General features: G+C 44.3%; 1 protein-coding gene across 4 annotated transcripts in view; it reads right to left on the bottom strand.

The window, feature by feature from the left end:
• Positions 1-18,929, bottom strand: part of ARHGEF9 (Cdc42 guanine nucleotide exchange factor 9) — a 307,760-nt gene extending 288,831 nt beyond the window's left edge. For 2 of the 4 annotated variants that reach the window (XM_073361041.1, XM_073361042.1), the window contains exon 1: positions 18,478-18,929. The gene's annotated coding sequence lies outside the window, so the exon portion shown is untranslated. Of the gene's footprint in view, positions 1-9,669; positions 9,786-18,477 lie in introns of all 4 variants that reach the window. The other 2 variants (XM_073361040.1, XM_073361039.1) reach the window with 2 other exon arrangements.
• Between the last annotated feature and the right edge of the window lie 2,023 nt (positions 18,930-20,952).

Below are 20,952 nucleotides of genomic sequence, written 5' to 3'. Positions count from 1 at the left end.
AACGCCCATTCATGTCAGCAGGTGTTAAGTTCATCCATCAAGGAGAGAACATGTCTTTCCCCCTCTGACTTTAAGAAGAGTAATAACGGTTTGGGGATGTAGAAGAGCAGTGTACGGCCTTTATAGGAACTTAAAATGGTCTGGAACCATAGGCATTCCTCATACCCTGCTCCCCTATCCTCCATCCTGCACAGTGTGTTCAATAAAAGCAGAAATGCTGCTTCTCCATCTTCGGGTCATGTAAAACCAAAGTCTGGAAGGGTTGGAGCATTTACCTGACAGGTATAAACATTCTGGGCCACATCTCCTGAAGATTGAAACCCTACCCATCATAACAGGGGCCACCGTGGTGCTCAGCTCATGTTGGCTACAAGAACCATCCTCAAGCACAGGGCAAGATGAAATTATTAAACTTCCTTTTCATTTATATGGATGTTTTATTTGATCTTTTAAAAATAATTTCTCCCTCCAGAGCTCAATGTTCCAGCTAGTGCAAGCCAACAGTTTCAAACCTGGCGGCCACAATTCAGGCACCTAGATCAGGCAGCTGTGATGCAGCTTCATTGGTACGCCAAAAGCCTAGAACCTAGCGATTACAAGTGCTTGAGGGGTACCTGGCCAAATCTCAGGTTTTTAGCAATGACAAATAAATACAAAAAAAGAAAACCAGGTATAATCCATGGCTCCAACTGCATTCCCACATTAGACCGCTTTCTGCAGAGCCTGTCTCACATCAGAGTCCACCTCCCCTCTGGGAAATCTCTTATTTTATATCTCAGAGGGTGTTCCCAGCCTGCCCTGCTCTCAAAGAGTAACTTCCTTTCACAGCACCTAAGTAAGAGTGTCTCAGTTTTCAGAAGGACTGAAGTCAGTGGGACCTGTAAGTGCTTAGTGCCTCTGAAAGTCAGACCTCCTATTTAACTGCTCAAATGTGGATTTGGATGCCTACAATTATTCACTTATCTCAGATACATACAAGGCACCCATCACCACAGCATCTGAGCACCTCACACATCTACAGCATATTTATCCTCACAGCACCCCTGCAAGGTACAGATTAACCCCCATCTGTAAAGATGAGGAACCAAGAGACTTGCCCAAGATCACACAGGAGGGCTGGGGCAAAGGAATGTCATCCAATGAATATCTCGCAGCAGCACACACTTGTGTGTTCCCCCGCCTGTGAAGCAGTACAGACCAGAAGCAGATAAGCCTAATCACAGCTTTTAACAAGGCCGTTCCTTTACGTGGTTTTTGGTGGTTTGCACTCTGCTATTTTCTGAAACGGGCTTTCACTATAGCAGGCAAAATTCAAGTTAAATAAAGTTTTGCCTTTTCCAGCAGTTGGGACTTGCTGCCCGGAGGGCTTATGGAATGGCCATCACTGGAGAGGTTCAAGGCTAGAACTACGTACTCATTTATTAGGGAGTATTTAAGCAGCCAAGACCTAATTCGCTGCTGGCGTAACACCACTGATTTTAATTACCTGAATGTTAGGAACTTAAGAATTGCCAGCCTGGATCAGACCAACAGTGTATCTGGTCTAGCATATTGTCTCTTGCCATGGTCAAAACTAGATACTTCAGAGGGAGGAGCAAGAATCCCAATAAACAACAGTTATGGAATAACCTGCCCATGGCAAAGGTTTCTTCCTAATGATCTCAGGTAGAGGTTGGCTTATGCACTGAAGCATGATGATTTATGTTCCTTCCCTCTATATTTTCCTAACGAATGTAACTCAGAGCTACATAAATGTCTAATTATTTTTAGACTCATGCTAGGCTCTTGGCCTTGATAATATCATGGGGCTATGGGTTACATAGGTTAATTATGCATTGTGTCAAAAACACAGAGGGATGGCCTAGACGGCCCAGTGGATGTTCCATACAATCTATTGGCTTTACAGTATCCATGTACAGCATGAAACATGTCAATGAACTGAAGATTCAAGGTCAAATGCATTAAACAATAGGAAGAACCCTTGGAGTAGCAGCCAAGTTACCTATCTTTTCCGGAATCATTTTGTTTATGGACACTAAATTGCTTTGCACAGTTCTCTGCATTAGACCCGGGAAAACTATTCATGGTGAACAATGTATCTAAGGAATTCAGCCCTTTTTCCTATTTGACAATTATCTGCACAGTCAGATTTTTATTAGTTTATTTTATTCTTCCTTCCATTTCTTTCACGTCCCCCTTTTCTCTGCTCCACACATCTGCCACCCCACTCCCAGCAGACAAAGAAGTGCTCACCTTGAAAATTGCTGGCTGGCTGTCAGACCACTAGTGATGAAGTCCTACTCATAACAGAATAAATAGCTGGGACAATGAGACCACGAAAAGGCCAGGAGATTCTGGTAATGCTGCTGCCATACAGAGTAATTAGGCAACGAAGCAACATCACCATGTAGCCAAACACTCAACTATAGAGCTCTCTAAACAAGTGAAGGATTGTAATCCAAACAGTCTCCATAGTCCAGCAACATCTAGCTTCAGATCCATCTATCTGCACTGACTTCCAAAGTATTCATATCACCAGAGCTTCTGGTTCAAACCACAGTTCTACTCTGAATTGTGCTATGTAACAATGGCATCTTCTTACTCCAAGTTGAATATTCAGTCACATCTCTTGACTTTAATGACTTTACTTTCTCCTGTGTTTTGCTTCTGTTAGCATGGCAGAGGCAATCCAGCCTTGGGAGAGTCAGTGGGATTCTATTCTTCTAGCTAGAACATAGTTAACAGAATTGCTAACCAAAGTGGAACTGAAGAACACAGCTTGAGTCTCAGCTCCCAAGCTGAGCTCACAGGGCCGACAATTTAACAAAAATCTTCCTTTTACTCAGAAACTGAGCAGATTTGATCTGAAGTCATTAATACACAAACACAGAGTCTTACAATGACATGTACTGGGTCACTTTACCAGGGTAGAGCCACACTTTAAAGGGACACTCATCAGTTAGGATCCACACTTCAGTTTTGCAAAAAGAAAAGGAGTACTTGTGGCACCTTAGAGACTAACCAATATATTTGAGCATAAGCTTTCGTGAGCTACAGCTCACTTCATCCGATGAAGTGAGCTGTAGCTCACGAAAGCTTATGCTCAAATAAATTGGTTAGTCTCTAAGGTGCCACAAGTACTCCTTTTCTTTTTGCGAATACAGACTAACACGGCTGTTACTCTGAAACATGACTTCAGTTTTGTAAACTAATTAAAGGGGAATGTTACAAAACTAGAGGAATTGAAGTGTTTTCGAGGTTTATCTTTATTTCAATTAAAACATTTTGGGTTTGGCTCTAAAACCTTCTCCTGAAGTGCTCGAAATCCAAATACAACAGCATCTTCTCAGTGAGTAAAAGGGAAACTGACAAAAACAAAATGAAACTGCTTAGTCTAGGATCCTGCCCCAACTGAATGAAACGCAAGCAATAGACAAAACAGCATCAAGCTAAAAATGAATTTCAGTAATAGAACTGGTCAGGAATTTTTCAACAAAGTGTTTTTTGTTGAAACATTATTGGTTTTGAGCAAACTTTTATTAGGAAGGTTTCTCAGGTCTGTGGGAGAGTCAGAGGCCCCAGCATAGCCAAGAGTCCTCTGTTTAGGTTACTCATCTTGGATGTCAGAGACCCAAGTTTAAGTCCCTGTTCTGAATGAGGGCTATTAACTATTAAGAACATACATAAGAACGGCCCTATTGGGTCAGCCCAAAGGTCCATCTAGCCCAGTATCCTTTCTTCCGACAGTGGCCAATGCCAGGTGCCCCAGAGGGAATGAACGGAACAGGTAATCATCAAGTGATCCTTTCTCTGTCACTCATTCCCAGCTTCTGGCAAACAGAGGCTAGGGACACCAACCCTGCCCATCCTGACTAATTCTGGGGTGGGTCAGTTTCTCGTGTTTTTTCACTAACATTTTTGAAAGGTGTCATTTTCATTTCAATGTAGAACAAAAACAAATTTCAAAACCTTCAGATTTTTCACAGGACAGAATTCTTGTTTTCCGGGCAGCCCTATTCTGTGTGCTAATTTATTGCAGTTTAATAACCCATGGTGTAACATAGGCAAGGAATGTTAAAAAGCACATGGCCTGATTATCCTCCCATGTACAGCAGTGTAAATCAGGAGTAACTCCACTGACATCACAGGAGTTGCATCAGTGTAAAACCAATACGGGGGAAAGGACAGTTAGGCTCAGGGCTTTTAACCTAATACTGTCCCTTAAGCATTTTGGGGACAGCAGATGTAGATATTTCCATCTAAACATGTATGAATCACTTGACTCCTGTCCAACACCATCTCCTAAAAGACAGAAATCCACACAAATTACTATAGAGCTGATGAAAGGTCACAGAAGATACACATCAAATGTCCATCAAATATAAACCAAGTACATTGGATGTTTCAAAATTCTAACCCAGGTTGCTGAGCATTCCACCTATGAAAACTGCACTCCACTGCATTAGTTCTGCATTATATCCACTTGTGCCTTTAGAGTGTAGGCATTTGGATCTACTATACCTGTAAAGCACTGGGTACACATATGGTACCACAACCAAAGACAAAACATTGGCATTCATTTTCAGAATGGGATCCAGAATGGAATCTGAGATCAAGTCATCATTCTGCATCCTGTTTTATGCCAGTGGAAAAAATCTGCTAATGTACAATATTGGCAAGAAGCAGAAAACATGGGACCTGATCCTGGGAAGTGATGAGCACCTTCAATTCCCTTGCAGCCTGATCCAGAATCCACTAAAGTCAGTTGAAAGCCTAACACTGACTTAATGGGAGCTGGATCAAACCCACAAGGCATTTGGTACCTAGCAAAGATTTGTGGACTTCCATTTTAATTTATCCCAATGCAGAATGCACTTGGGTCCCCATAATTAATTGTCCTGGCAAACAAACAGTAGGTAACAGGTTTCAGAGTGGTAGCCATGTTAGTCTATATCAGCAAAAACAACGAGGAGTCCTCGTGGCACCTTAGAGACTAACAAATTTATTTGAACATAAGCTTTCGTGGCCTAGAACCCACTTCATCAGATACATGGATCTGATGAAGTGGATTCTAGCCCACAAAAGCTTATGTTCAAATAAATTTGTTAGTCTCTAAGGTCCCACAAACAGTAGGTAGCTCATGAGAAAATGCTTGAAAATAACCAAAATTGACCAAAAATCACATGTTGGCTTTGGAGAAACCTTAAACTGATGTGACCTAGTTTATTTTTTCCACCTGATTTCACATTTCTTTGGAATAAATTGATGTTTTTATGAAATAGATCAAAGACAAGACACTTCATTGCTGCCCTTTAGAAGCAGGCTTGGAAGGATTACATTTTTATTGGTGAATGTCAGATTTCACCATATACACACAAACCAAGGAAAAAATATTGCCATTGACAATAATTGAAATTTACAGAGAGGCAAAGTAAGAAAAATGCTGTTTGAGAACTGACTAGAGTTTGACTTAAGGATATTTATTTTGTATGCTTTGACATTTGATGTTGAGCACCCCATCATTCCACACGACTGTGAAAATTTAAATAAAAAAAATCTTTAAAAATACTTAAAAATAAACATTAATATTATCATTAAAAAGAATTTTAAATAAAAATTGAATTCTACCAAGCCTACTTAGAAGCCATTTTTCCCATTTAAATACAGTGCAACTTACTGGTATGCAGCATCATTCATACAAAGTATTGCAAAACCCCAATCCAAGGTTGGACTGTAGCAATTCCCACGCAGGCAGAGGGGGAAACAAGGGATGCTGCTAGCAGTGAGGAAGAGAATAGGACAGAAATTTAGAAGTGGCAAAGAAGCAAGTATGTTATTCTTCCAGACCAATGATAGTGAGGGGTGTGTGGAAAGAGCTGGTATCTGGGGAAAGGAAGAAAGGGAAGTGAGTGGGAGTAAGCACTACAGTGAAATGGATAATGGAAGGAAGCAGCAAAGGGGATGGGGAGGTAAGTGTTACAGTCTGATGGGAATGGAAGGTGAGTGTCAGTTGGATGCAGCAAACAGGAGACTTTTGAGAGCACAAGAAAGTGAGTCCTGAGAACTGTTGTTCCAAAGAGCTCCCCGGAGATTAGCAGAGTACCCTTGAGAAACCAGGCTTTTATGTGAAAGGCCCTTATCAAATGTGCTTGTGACTTGGGGAGTAACAACAGGAAGAAAATTGTTTTGGCAGTACTTACACTGTGTAATGTAAACTCAGCTGGAGCTGCTGTGTAAAATCTCCTTGGAAAGGACTGGCATGTGCACAGCTATCCCTCCCCCCTGCCCCGGAAGAATTATTCAGATTCCCTGTAGGGCCTGTTCTACACACACAGGTGCCTGGTTTAATTAAAGGTGTGATTTTATATGGATTTAGTTAAATGGGAGCACCTTTGTGTGGGGACGCTCTTATATCCATTTAGACACAGCTTATGTCAGTTTAGCTCTTGTTGGTAAATTTCAAAGCGTAAACTTAACCAGCATAAACCAGTTTTAAGTTGATATGAGAGCACACACGCATAGGAGTTGCACTAATTTAACTAAACCGATTTAAGTGCTACTTCTGTGTGTTGACAAGCCCTAAGTAGCAAATTCACTTCCAACACAGACCAGGTCCTTGGAAGCTTTCGCTACCGGGTGCAAAAGGGAACAGCCCCTTTCCACACAATTCATCCGTGCAAAGCTGGGAAGGGCCTAATTGCCTGTGGCTTTCAAAGTGCAGCAAGATCACAGATTTTGGATGCAGGGTTTGAGAAAGCCCTGGGAAATTCCACATTTAATGCTGTCCTGGCATGACACCAGCTGAACAATGTCATGCATGTAGCTTTCACACAGAATCATTACACCTGCCCTGGTTGTCTGGTGCTTTCCTTAGTTTTGGACACCAGCCAAAAAATGAGAATCCCTCAAGAAAGGGTCTTGAGCGAGCCTGGGAAATCAGCACAGAGACCAAGACCCAGTTCCTGCCGAGAGGAACACACAGCACCAGACCCACACTGAAGACATCAAACTCTTCTGCTTTTGCCAGTGCACAGGTAGGCAATGCCTCGAAAGCAACTGCATGAATCATTTTGAGGAGGGAGGATATTTGGCATTTGTACAGTAAAGTTTCGGACACAGAGTGCTGCAAACTTCAAATCCAGAGAGTCTTTCTGTTCATAACCAACAGCCTGAATCCTGGGAACTTATATAAACCCTTTCAAGAGAGGATCTCAAAGCATATTGCTGTCTTTAATTTAGCTCCACAACACCCTGCAATGTGGATACTAGCCCCATTTTACAGACAGAAAAACTGAAGCACAGACAGTTAATGGGCCTTCAAGTTAATACAGTAAGGCAGCGGCAGAGCTGAAAGTGGAACCCAGAAGTCAAGTGCTTTACACTAATGGTCTGTAGAACCAGAGTGAGATACGTCCTAGAGATTCGCAGCATGGATCCAAGTGGCAAATTTTGCCCTGGCAGTCCAAAGAACATTCTCTCCCATTTTATGATATATCTAAAGTAGATGGGCTTCTACTCAAGCCACATGACTCATGTAATTCCATACGTGCTCATGTGACTCTGGCTCTCACCATCAGTCTGGTTTGACTCCCCTGCGTGTCAGGTTCGAGTAGGACCATGCAAAGTTGCAAGAGCCACAGGATTCCAATGCAAGACCATAAACCAACTCCAGTTTGGCTCCAAATTCTCATGAGCCTTGGGGACTCTCCCAAGGAAACTGAGCAACCCAAGTTTGTACTGAAAACTAAAACCAGGTGAGTCGCAGGAGGTTTGGGGTTTCGCTGGGAACATTCTGCACATACAGATCTACTTCAAACTGTCTACGGGAACTGAACCAAAGCGCTGGATCCAAACACTCCTGAAGCTTCTAGGTTGTTCAGAACTGCACCCAAATATGGGCCCATCTCAAGTTTAAAGTACTTGAGAAGTGTCCCTTTACAATGCCAAAATATTTTTTAGGTACCAGCAAAACCTGAACCCTCCTCTCAAAAGCCTGCCCCAGACAATAGACCTGTTGTAATAATGGGCTCCACACAACTAGAATTTCCTGTACAACAGAGCAGAAGAAACATGCCACCATGGAAAATTACTAATACAAGAAAGGCAGCAATGCATCAGGGCAGGGCGACTCCTCCCAGGCTCTTGGGAACATCAGCTCTATAGCCATGGAACTTAAAGAGCAAAGGGGCTTTGCGTTGAAGCCTAGCCCAGCAAAACTGCTCTGGCAGATAGAAAGAGAAGCTATTCAGTCTGGAAACGGGTGTGGATAATTAATTACCACACTGAGTAGTTTGGAACATCTGGATATGGGTTTCTCTCACGGATATTCACTACCTTACACAATCTTTGTGAAAACATTATGTTGGGGCTGGGGGGTGGGGGAGGGGAGCAGCTTTTTATTACATTAGAGCAGCCCATAATTTTGATTCCTCTATAGTTTCCCTGTCTCTGCCAATGGACATCTCAATCTGAATACTTGGGGCCAGATCCTGATCTCAGCTATTTGGCGTAGATCTGGGGTGAGTCCACTGATTTCACCAGCATACCTGAGATCAGAACCCAGCCCCCCTACTGCACAGCAAGGATGCCCAACATACTACCCTCATTTTTAACATAGAATAATCCCTCAACAATATAGGTCCAGGCATGTAATCAGGGCCAGATTTACCCCTTACGCATCCCTAGTCGCAGCATCTACAGCAGCCCCCTGCCTACAGCTGACCTTCATGTTGCACACGGTTTGAGAGAGCTAAGATGCTCCTAGAATGCCAGTGCCCGTAAGCAAGTGTCTACTGTGCCCAATTGGAAATCTGGCCCTGCGTGTAATGTGCCAAATCAGATGCGAATGGCTTGTGGTGGTGTTAATCTGAGCATAGCTCTTCAGCACTAGACACCCCAAAACACATCAGCATATTGAACTCCTACATGATAACCAGAATATGGAACTGACTATAAGCAGAAAGGGGGAGTTGACCAAGCCAAGGGAAGGGGAAATAGCAAACAAATAGCTTCAAGGGTGAAAAGTACATTAGATTTTTAAAGTTCTTTCAAGTTGATTAATTTAGGGGGCATTAGTGACACAGGGAAGGACTTTATTTTAAAACTATGATTTTGATCTTGCCAACATCCTGCTCAGAGCCCTGTATTACGAAGAGCTCTCCCATCCAACCGTACTATTCTAGTTAGAAAAAATCTGGGATAAAGGGCTTGGAGCTGTGAGGACACTGTGGTGCAATTCTGGACTCCATGGCTGTCACCCTCTACTGTGCCCGTGGAACTCTGGACCTCAACACCACCTCGAAATGGGACATTAATGAGAACCTTTCTCACTGCCTCCTGCCATGCCCTTGTAGTATGGACGAAATCCTTACTCAGAGAAGCATCCCTAGCTATCTCTTTCAGGTTTTATATGCTGCCTGCTGTGGTGGTGTCTGAGTCCCACTCAGCAGATGAGATGAAAATTAAGACAGTCAGAAGCCTCACATGCATCCCACACCTATTCCCACCTCTTGCAGAAAAACTCCCTTTTCTTGCTGGTCCCTAGCAGGCCTTTATTACAGGATATGGTTGTTTTCATAATTCTGGCTCTCTTGAGCATGACTATCCAAGGTAATGTACGTCCACACTTCCGACTCCGCCTCAGAGTCATCTGATGTTTTGTGCTCTTACCTGTACGTAGGATGACCCCACACCTCTCTACCTGCCATTCTGCATTCAGGCATTGATCAGGATGTTCCCGATGGAGTTAGAAGCCAAATGCTTTGAAGCTTCCTCTTAGCTGTGGCCTTATAATGCAAAGAATGAGAGAAAGAAAAGACCCCTCAGGTCAGCCAGACCATTACCGTATCTCTCTCGCTATCCAGCCAGCCATCTTTTTTCTTAGATGGCCTATTCCTGAAGTATCCAAACACTGACTCTCCGCCAATGCAGTGGGAGCTTTCTATTCTATTAATGCCTTTCTGGCTCTGCTTACAACGTCTTACAGTAAATGTTTGTGCCTTTCATTTTTCCAAAATCCAGCTGACGTATTTCCTCCCCTCTTCCCACCCGACAGAGGGACAGAAACCATGTGACACACAGTATTGTTGTGCTACCAATTGTTGGTGTTCCCTCACCACTGTCGGTTAAGAGGCATTAATTTATCTACAAATACCCAGGCCAGATTCTTTGATGCTCAGTTACAGGCAGCATCAGAGGGTTCTTCTCTTTTATCATGTTAATCACTTCCTGAGCAGTCACTCTCCACAGACTTTCAGAAACACCAAGAGGAACGTGGCTAGACAATTGGCTCCAAGACCTGAACTTGGCTTACCACCACCCCACGCCATCGCAGAAGCTTTCTGAGTTCAGTTCAGAATTCCTGGATCCAGCCCAGCTGGCCAGTTTCAGTCACTTACTGAAGGATCCAGCAACTGACTTGCACGTGCCTAGAAAGCTTGAGTGTTTTCAAACCAGATCAAGACTGGCTGCTCCCAATTTATACTGATACATTAGGAGAAAAAAAAAAAACTTTAAAAAAACAGAGAGATTGATCACTGAGAAGCCATGTTATCTATGTGGTTTGAATAGGAGAAATAGGTTTTAAGCAGAGCTCTGCCACTAATTCAGTGTGCAACCTGAGCCACCTACTTAGCCGCTTTCTGCCTCAGTTTCCCTATCAGTGACCAGAGGACAATGATACCCATCTCTGAGCAGTGCTTTGATCAGAGAGGCTACACAATTGCCAGTTACTACCTCTGGGCATGAAGTTCAGTCGTGTAGGACAGTGATGTTGTTTCTAACAGCGCTAGGGAGACTCTAGACTCTAGATTGAGTCAACCACAACCAGCTAATACATGTGCTAATCTGTGTCTATACTAGGTGCAAACTCATGTTCAAGAAAACCACAACCTAGTTCCCTAGTCTAAACAGTGCCTCTGTGTTTGGACCAGGAATAAAGGAGTGAGGAGACAAACATGGTTCTGAACAGGGAGGGTGTGTGGCTGGGAGGAACTTGCTGGCTGATACCCCAAATCTGAGAAACACAGACAATGGTTTTCCCATTGCCTGTGCTCTGGGGACTCCTGTGCTACTCACAGTCTCAGGAGGTTCATGCACAGGGTAGCTAGGTCCAACCACATTCTTAACGGGGAGGGACTTTGCAGCTCTCACTGATTCTTTGGGGTTCATGTGGGCTTCAGGCTTGATAAAAGGAGCTACCCAGCAGAAGCTTGCTCTGCATGGCAGTCAGCTCCAGACTCTATGGTCTCACAGCAGACCCTGACCCCTTCCCATACAAGAAATGACTAAGGCTTCCTCTTAAAGGGGTAGTACATTATACAATACCAGCATTACACTGTGTGTGTCTGTCTGTGTGTTCCTTCTATTTAATTACACTCTGTTTCAGCAAGTCCCTGGTTGATTACTACCCAATTTGATAAAGGCCTGATCCTGCAGCTCTTCCTCATGTAAGTAGACCCATATTCATGTGAATGCACCCACCAAAATACACATGCCCCTACCACTCCCACAGACCCACACATCTGTTGGACCCGTCTTTGACCCCAAAAGCCAAACGAATGAGAAATCCTACAGAGCAAAACTAAAAGTCAACAGCATCTAAAAACTGAAACACAGCTGGCGGTGTGCCACGCAAGTTCAAATCCCAGACTGGGTCTCTCGCTGCTTTAGTTGGCAGGGATCTGGTGAGTGGGGGAGGGTTAAATGACACAACTCAGATGAGTAAGGGCAACATGACTAGCCTTATATAGGTCAATTCCAAGCCAAAGTCTAGTGGTACCCTATTGTAATACCATGCAAAGGATCGGTGTTCGAGTCTAATCTTCGATCCTTACCTCACCTGGCCTAGAAGGAGCTGGAAGAACTACGAGAACAAGGTGTTCATCCCTGAAGGACCATTGTGACCCCCTCTAGCCTACACTCAGAGCAGTACCGATGATGGGAGTCATGTCCAGCCCTCACTGGGGGGAGGGAGGTTCACCACAACCTCCAGAGGCTCCAGAGGAGGAAGGAAATTGGGGCTGGTGGAAGGATTTCAGAGGACAAATCCCACAACGGAGCAAGAACCTTGATGCCATTTGCCGAATGCCACTGGAGTGTTGTATTAACCTGTCATTTCTGGCGTGGATCAGGAGGCGCAAAGGCAGAGGTTCTCGGGATGCAGCTCAAAGGGAGGAATTTTTGCCTGAACTAGCAGGAGATCTGTACAGACTGTGTGTGTAGCTTGCACCATCTCCTCTTTTTATGGGATAACAGGAAGCAAAAAATGATCTGCGAAAACATTGTATCCGTACGTGAAGATGTGAGAACCAAACCTAGGTCAAAGCAGTTGTTCACCAGCAGGCATCTAGGAAATGAGCTTTAAATGGCATCATAAAAAATAAATAATGCCACTCAGCTCCTCTTTTATTTTAATGGACAGAGGGGGAACAATAGAGAGTGACAAGGATGGTAGCTGGAGTCTGTTGGATCCACTGGGCAGCGCCTTCCGATCAGAAAGCTCCAGAGACCACCCTTCCCTGGACAATGATTTGAGCTCTGAGCGGGTTGGTTCCCCACCCCACAAGTGAAAAGTAATTTTGTTATGCAGCTTGCCCAAGCAAAATATTACAGACATTGGTTGCAGAGAAGCATGGTGGGTTTCAGACATGGTTCAATGCCCATTAATTATCAAGCTGAGACCAACCAAGTTGTTTCACGTGCCACTGTCATGCTTTGCCATGTTTGTAAAATGTCTCCTTATGGTATTAATAACTGGAGTTTGTGGGTCATAAAATGTAAAAGAGCAAATCTGCAGTGAGTCTGTCAATTAAAAGAGAATTAAAGGCCTTCGCTAACAAAATTATGTCCAAAATGTCAGCAACAAGCAAAAAAATAAACCTCTGTTCTTCAGAGTGTAATTCAGCAATAAGAATTCAAGGGCCATGATTTTAAAAGGAGGGGTCAAAAATGTTTACACCCCTACTACGCCCACAGACCCATACATCTGCTGGACCCATCTTTGACCTCAAAAGTCCTAACAAATAAGACAAACCCTAAAGAGCAAAACTAAAAGTCTACAACATTTAAAAACTGAAACACAGCTGGCAGTGTGTCACCATGTTGGAGACATGAGTTCAAATCCCAGACTGGGTCACTCGCAGCTTGAGTTGGCAGGGATCTGGTGAGTGGGGGAGGTCACTGTGGAAGCAGCACGTTTAGTTCCCAGGGGGCAATAACAAACATGCAGCTGGCTGACCAGGAGCAGTATTAACTGAGTTCCATGTCAAGGTCATATTCTACATCCACCCTATGCCAAGGTAAACAAAATTAAAATGCAATTACCCACCCCACATGCACACTTTCCATTAGGAAAAAGCAAAGAATACATGCTACCAGTTTCTCAATGGCACTGGAGCTTTAAAGAAGTCTCTTGGAATAAGTAATTATTAAACAGTTAAATAGGAGAACTTGGGCTCTAGGAGAGAGTGGGACTGGTCAAAAATAACTATGGATCCAATTTTAGGAGGTGCTGAGCTCCCCAGTCCCATTGAAATCCACAGGAGTTTGAGGACACTAAGTGCTCAGACACTCTGACTGAAAATAATTATGCAAAAAAATCCAGTGTGTGTTTGTTTCACAGGGTTCAAAGTGCACTCATTTTTTGTTATTTTTGGATTTTTTTCCCCATGAAGTTCTTTCCCCCCCCCCAATTTGTTCATTTATTGATTTTCATTTTTCCTTCTCTTCTTTTACTCCTCTTTCTATTTTTTGTTTGTTTCTTTCTTTCTTTTGTAATCACTTTTGAAAATAACTGTGGAAAGAGGAAAAAAGGAACAAATAAAAGGGAAACAGGAAAGCAGGGGGGAAGTCAAGACATGGAAAATGATAAACAAAACATGAAAAAAGTTTTTAAAGATTTTAAAAGTGGACAATTTTTGGTGAAAATTTTCAATTTTGAATGAAGAGTCATTTTTCCACCAAAAAACTGTTTGTTCAAAACATTTTGACCAGCCCTCTAACATACAAGATAAACAATATATAGGCTGAAGAAACTTATGAAGAGGAGACATGCAAACCTGAAAGAATGGTCCTGCCCTGGAGAAATAGCGAAGTCTCCCACTCATTTAGCTATATATTCCCCAGTCCATCTTGGTGGATAACATGGCCTATGCCAGGGGTCGGCAACCTGTGGCACACGTGCCAAAGGCGGTAAGCAAGTTGATTTTTAGTGGCACGCTGCTGCAAGCCGGGACCGGCCGCCAGCCCTGCTCAGCCCGCTGCCTGCCAGGGTGAACGGAACCTCAGGCCGGCAGCAGGCTGAGCGGGGCTGGCGGCCGGGACCCCGGCTGGCAGAAGCCGGCGGACGGAACTCCAGACTGGCGATGAGTTGAGCCGCTCAGCCCGCCGCCAGTCTGGGGTTCTGTCCGCTGGCCCCGCTCAGCCCGCTGACAGTCTTGAGTTCCGGCCACCAGCCCCTTGCCAGCCAGGGTCTCGGCCGCCGGCCCCGCTCAACCTGCTGCCGGCCTAAGTGAACTGAACCCCCGGCCAGCAGCGGGCTGAGCAGGACCAGCGGCCAGGACCCCGGCTGGCAGGAGCCAGCGGAACCCCAGACAGGCAACGGGTGAGCCACTGTTGGTCTGGGGTTCTGTCCACTGGCCCCGTTCAGCCAGCTGAACGTCTGGGGTTCCGGCTGCCGGCCCCTTGCCAGCCGCAGTCCTGGCCATCCGCCCCGCTCAGCCTGCTGCCAGCCTGAGATAGCAGCCATCAGCCCTGCTCACCCAGCTGCTGGTCTGGGGTTCCAGCTGCCCAGCCCCCTGTCAGCGGGGTCCGGGCCTCGGCCCTACTCAGCCCACCTGCCGGCTTGAGGTACCAGCAGCCAGCCCAGGCTCTGCTCCTGGCCTGGGCCCAGCGCTCTGCAGCCCTTATCACAAATTACACTACAATTAGCTTAAAAACTTGAAAACTTAAAAACTTTAAAACTTTGTATATTACACTAATCGTTAAAAATGTGTAATGTTAATAAATATATAGGTTTCATGAAACAAAGTAGTTGTACTTATGTGCCTCTGCTTAATTTGCGTTTTCAATAATTTACCTTCTAAAAAAATCTTGCATGTCTTGTACCCCCAGAAAGGGCATCTTGCACCCCCAGGGGGTGCGTGCACCCCAGGTTAAGAACCACTGCACTAAACAGATAAGATCTGCATTTTAATTTAATTTTAAATGAAGCTTCTTAAACATTTTAAAGACCTTGTTTACTTTACATACAACAATAGTTTAGTTATATAATATAGACTTAAAGAGAAAGACCTTCTAAAAACATTAAAATGTAATACTGGCATGCAAAACCTTAAATTAAAGTGAATAAATGAAGACTCGGCACACCACTTCTGAAAGGTTGCCGACCCCTGGCCTATGCAACGGTGCCAAGGCCAGTTAAACCCCACAGTGATCAGCTGAACAAGTTCAGCTTCAGTTTGCACAACCATTGTGTGAAATCCGGGCCCCACTGAAGTCAATGGCAAGACGCCTACTGACTTCAATGGGGCTGGAATTCCACCCAGTGTTTTCAATTTTCCAGCACTTCATTGTGCAATTTTCATGCTTGAGACAATGCCATCTTTTTATCTGCTTTGTTTGCGTGTGCACGCGTGCACACACTTTATTTATTTATTTATTTTGGACAGCTGCACCTGCCTCTTCTTCTTTACATATCGGGCAGCTTTTCCCATCTGCTCCCTAGATTTTAGAAGGGAGAAGTCCACTGTTACACTGGCCTGAATGAGAACCATCAACAACTCCTTCATTCAAACAACGTGCATGCTACAATTAGAGTGGACTGGCGCTCTTGCTGTAGAGGACTTCAACCAAGGTCTTTCTTCCAATAAACCATGGCTGGCACATGAGCAAAATAACCAAAAGAAATGAGCTAGGACAACATTTCTTAAAATCTATTCACCCACCAGGGGATGGACTGCATGCAGACTCACTAATCAACAGAGCTGCCATCCTCAGCCCAGCTAGCAATAAGTAACAAAGCTAGTCCTCAGAAAGCAACAATCTCTACAAACACAGAAGCCAGGGGGCCGGATTCTGCCCTTGGTTACACCCATGACATTCCATCGGTGTCAATGAAAGCACAAGAATTTGGCCCCTTATCTTAGGCCATGATAGAACCAGAGAAGTGTGGTCAAGAGACTTCTCTGCTCAGATAATTAATTGTTCCACCAGAATTGCTCCTCACAGTATATTCTCCCTGGCTTTAACTAAAAAGATATCTATCTATTTCAAAGATGCACAGATCTCACTCAAAGGTAAATTTTCCTGACATTGAGCCTGAATTCACATATTGGGTTGAACAACATGTAGATTTTTAGCACATCCTACTGCAATAAGGAGACAGCAGAAAGACTCCACTCTGGCCTAAATCCAGTCACTTGTCTGATTATGGGCCAAATCCTGCTCTTACAAGCATTCCCACGGTTTTCAACCAGATTCCTGGTGTGAGCAGGGACTGCAGAATCAGGCCCTCAGAGCGCCTCCAGTCAGACTACTCCGTAGTCAGACACTGGTTAGGATATTTTCATTGAGATAAAATTGGCCCTTTTTTTCTTCTCTGCATTTCCCCAGAGCCAATCGCTCAAGATATCATGGAGGGAGTGACTGACATTCCATGAATACTTGATTTAAACAGTTACAGCAAGTTTAGACCTACTTCACCATATCAAGCGTTCAGGTTTTAATAGCCTGTAATCAGCACAGCCTTTCAGACCTGTGCAGCATTAATATTCCTATAGTCCACCAACCTTGTTTAAAAATAGAAGCTTTCTGATTTTCTTGCAAACAGCAGTAACTAAATGGGGGGGGGGGGGAATCAGTCTGTCATTACCAGAGAGAGAATGTGAAGCATCATCTTAAAAAAAAAACTGTTCCCCCCAGTTATTGCATTATATTAATTCTTATTATATTTTGAAATATTATTCCTAATAAATGTTAACATATAACCTACAGCATAAGCAAAGGCAGACATCTGAACATACAGTCTAACAGGAACCTACAAGTCTGATCTTGTAAACATTACTCACATGAGTAAATCTGACTTGTGCAAGTTTTCCTGTTGGTTTTATTGGAACTACTCACATGAGAAAGGGCTGCAGGCTTGAGACCTCAAGAAAAGGTCCAAAGCCCATGAAAGCCAATGGAAATATTCCCCTTGACTTCAATGGGCTCTGGATCAGACTCTCCGTAAGTAAAATACAAGGCCTGATTCAAAGGCTATTTACACCAGTTTAAATTAGGAGTCACCTCACTTAAGTCAGTAGAGTTATCCCAATGTAAACTCAGAATGAGGTCAGAATCTGGCCCAGTCTAGGAAGTATCTTATTTTAAAAAACGCATTACTCTCTTCCATAATTAATGTGCAATGATTTCTTTATATTACTTTATGCTGTATGGTTTGTTGCAAATCATATATGGACTTTGCTCAGTTTGGGTCCTCTGACCATTGGAATTCAAATGACATTGGACTGTAATGCCTAGAAAGTGTACACTTCTAAAAAGATCTCTTTCTCTTGCAGGTAGTTGCTCAAGAGAGTGGCATACTGTATTATTTACAATCTGTCGGAGTGCAGAGGAAACCAATTCATTTGCAAGGTTGGTTCCTTTAACATTACAGAATGTTTGATGAGGGTTAGATCAATATCTGTGTATAGCCACAGTGAAGGAGTCTGATTCCACAACCCTCACAAACCCAAGTAATGTCTTATGGGATTACTCAGGTGAGTAAAGTCTGCTGGGGTGAGTAAGGACTGCGGCACAGGGCCCATTCATGTGTATGTGGCTGTCCTGTTGATGGGTTTAAACTCTTTCTTTCAACGGCGTACCAGCACTTTCAGATCTTCCCACGTGTGCAAAGTCTATACACCATACCCCTGAAAATAGATTTCTATTGACCCACGAATCACTTAAAGACGAAAAGAAGGAGAGAGAATCCGTCATGCTTAAAGCAAAAGGCTAAGTTAGTTCATAACCCGCTAACACCCTCACCCTGCCCCTGTCTGCTTGGAGTTCAGGGGGGGGAAGCCACCGCACTTCACACGCTTCAGACTCAGCCCCCCAGCCCAGCCCCGCACCGGCGCCGCTGGGCAGATCCTTGTTCCTGTCGCGACCAGGACGGTCCTGGGGGACCCAGACCTGGCTGGAGGTGCCCCGGGGCTGGATCGGGCCCGCTGAGGGTTGGGATGTGCAGGTTTGAGGGTCTGATCCGGAGCCCACTGCAGCTAGGGAAGGGGGAAAGGAAAGTCGAGAGGGAGCCACTGCCTGGTTCCCTCCCCGCTTTGCATTATCCAAGCGTCGGAAATCAAAGTGTCCGGGGAGATCCCACGGGCTGCGCTCATTCGTTTGCGAAGAGACCCGACCACGGAGAAGTTGTGTGAGTCTGTCACGTTCAGGGCTCGGCCGTGGCCGGGCAATGAGAAAGGGGAAGGGAAGCATTACCTTGTCGCTGGCAGAGCTCTCCCGCACACTGCCTCGGCGAGCAGGTTGTCAAACACACAGGGACCGCGGCCGGCGCCTGGCTGCTTCTCATCCCACAACAAGAGCCGCACGAGTTCCTCCCAAGAGCCGCCTCTCAGCCTCCTTGCGGGTGCTCCAGGTTTCCTCTTCTCCCGAGCCTTCCTGCCCTCTGATCCCAGCCAGGCTCCCGCAAAGGTCACTGTCGGGAGTTGGACTCCGCGTAGGGAAACGTAGGGAAAGTTTCTTTAAACTAGAAAACAAGGAAGCAGCCTCATAGATCCACTCAGTAGTTGGCGTTTCCCAAAAGATGGCTCACACTTTTCCAGGTAACACACACACACACACGCAGATCCTTTTGCAGACTCTCTCTCTCTCACACACACACACACACACACGCAGATCCTTTTGCAGACTCTCTCTCTCTCTCACACACACACACACACGCAGATCCTTTTGCAGGCTCTCTCTCTCTCTCTCACACACACACACACACACACGCAGATCCTTTTGCAGACTCTCTCTCTCTCTCTCTCTCACACACACACACACACGCAGATCCTTTTGCAGGCTCTCTCTCTCTCACACACACACAGAGAGAGAAGCAGATCCTTTTGCAGGCTCACACACACACACTGAAGCAGATCCTTTTGCAGGCTGCAATCTGTTGGAAGATGCAGAAGGGACAGCAAAGGGAGAGGGGAGGGGTCTGAAGTTCAGGCGGCTCTTGCTAAAGACAAACCAGGGCAGTCTAGAGCGCACCCAACAATTAAAAAAAAAAAAAACCACCAAACACTTCAGCAGTGATCCTTCTGCATGTTCAGAGGTCAAGATCCAGCTATGTCTTGCCTGTTGTGTGTATGTGTGTGTCTCAGCAGCTGCCAAGCCAGGACTCTGGGCTGCTTCCCCTCCACGCTGGCTTTTGTAGCCAAGCTTCTACATGTAACACGGGGCATGTCATCTAGCTAATTACTAAACTCCTCAGAGAAAACTGCAACTTGCTGTCAAGAAAGAAACTTCCTGCCACTGAAAGGGGGAGCCTCTCAACAACAACATCATGGGTTTCTCTTTAAATCTTGTTTTGATCCCAATATGCAAGGCAAAGTTTGAAGGAAATTGACTGCCCTGTTCAAGGTCAGACTCTTCTTGGCGACTTCGGAAAGCTGCAAAATATTTCCTGGTGATCAAAAAAATCAAAAGAAATGCTGAGACTTCTTCATCCATGCTCTCTCTTTAAAAGGTTTTTCTATTTGGAAAAGAACAATACAAGGTCTAGCAACCATTTCATTGCAATGAGCCCTGTTATACCCATCCTCTGCTTTGCATCTCCAGAGCATCGTTCATCCAACCACGTCAAAGTACTTTACAAAGCTGAGTCAGTGCCTTTATGCCCCATTTGTGAAAAGGAGAAACTGAGTCAAGGGAAGATTAAATGATTCATCCACAGTAAGTCAGCAGCCAAGCCAGCAATACAAAGTAAATCTCCTGACTCCCAGCCGATTGCTTTGGACACTAGGCAATGTTCCTCTGACAGTACAGAAGTACAAGGATTACAGCTAAAAGTCCAGTGAATGATGCCAAATTCATACCCAGCACAATACATTTAAACCGTTCTATTCTACTCCACAATGTACAATAGCTGAATGCAGACCTGGTGTACCCAGGCACACTTCCACTGACTTCTGTGGCGTGGCATCCACTCACACCAACATCACAATACCTCACACTTAACTTGCCCATGCAATGAAATCAATGGCGTCGCTCTGATTTTTCGCTGATTCATCAAACAGTTTTGGTTTCAAGGATTCTCCTAGCTTGAAAAGTTCCAAAATTGTCAAAATGTCCTGGTTCAACTTTTCCACAAGGAAAAGTTTCAGGGTTTTGATTCAAAATGACTTTTCATTTTGAAATGTTAATAAATTTAGACTAAAAATGATTTAAAAGAAAGACAAATTCCAAAATTGAAACAAACAAAACATAGTGTTTGACCTGAGCAGATTTCTTTTTAAATTACTATTATTATTCACAAAAAAATTCAAGATTTCAATTTTTTCCTCATTCAGGCCAGGAAAATGTTTTGAAATCTCAAAAAAAATTGCAGTACTGGAATATCATTTCAGACCCAGCCCTCATCACAAGGCTCAATTCAACTCAATTTTTACTGTCCATCCTACCTCTCCGATCTCCCTTGTCAGACTACACATTATTTTGTTTTTGCCTATATAAATATTTTGCTCACCGTAAGGAAAGTCTCTGAAAAGAAGAGCAGTTTCACACACTGCTTTTATCTACACTCCTGTTGGAGCGTGTTTGTCCTGATAAATAAGTGATCTGATGGGAGAGAGCAGAAATAACTATTTCTGTTTCAAAAAACATCTCCAAGGTTTGATAAGTCCAAATAATAATAATAATAATAATGGGGGGAACAACGCATTATTTAGGCAAGAGTTAGTGATTGTC

Source organism: Lepidochelys kempii, chromosome 9 (genome assembly GCF_965140265.1).
Source record: "Lepidochelys kempii isolate rLepKem1 chromosome 9, rLepKem1.hap2, whole genome shotgun sequence".
Classification (NCBI taxonomy): Eukaryota; Metazoa; Chordata; order Testudines; family Cheloniidae; genus Lepidochelys; species Lepidochelys kempii.
Note: the sequence above shows the minus strand (reverse complement) of the source record. Positions and strands in the feature narration are given on the sequence as shown.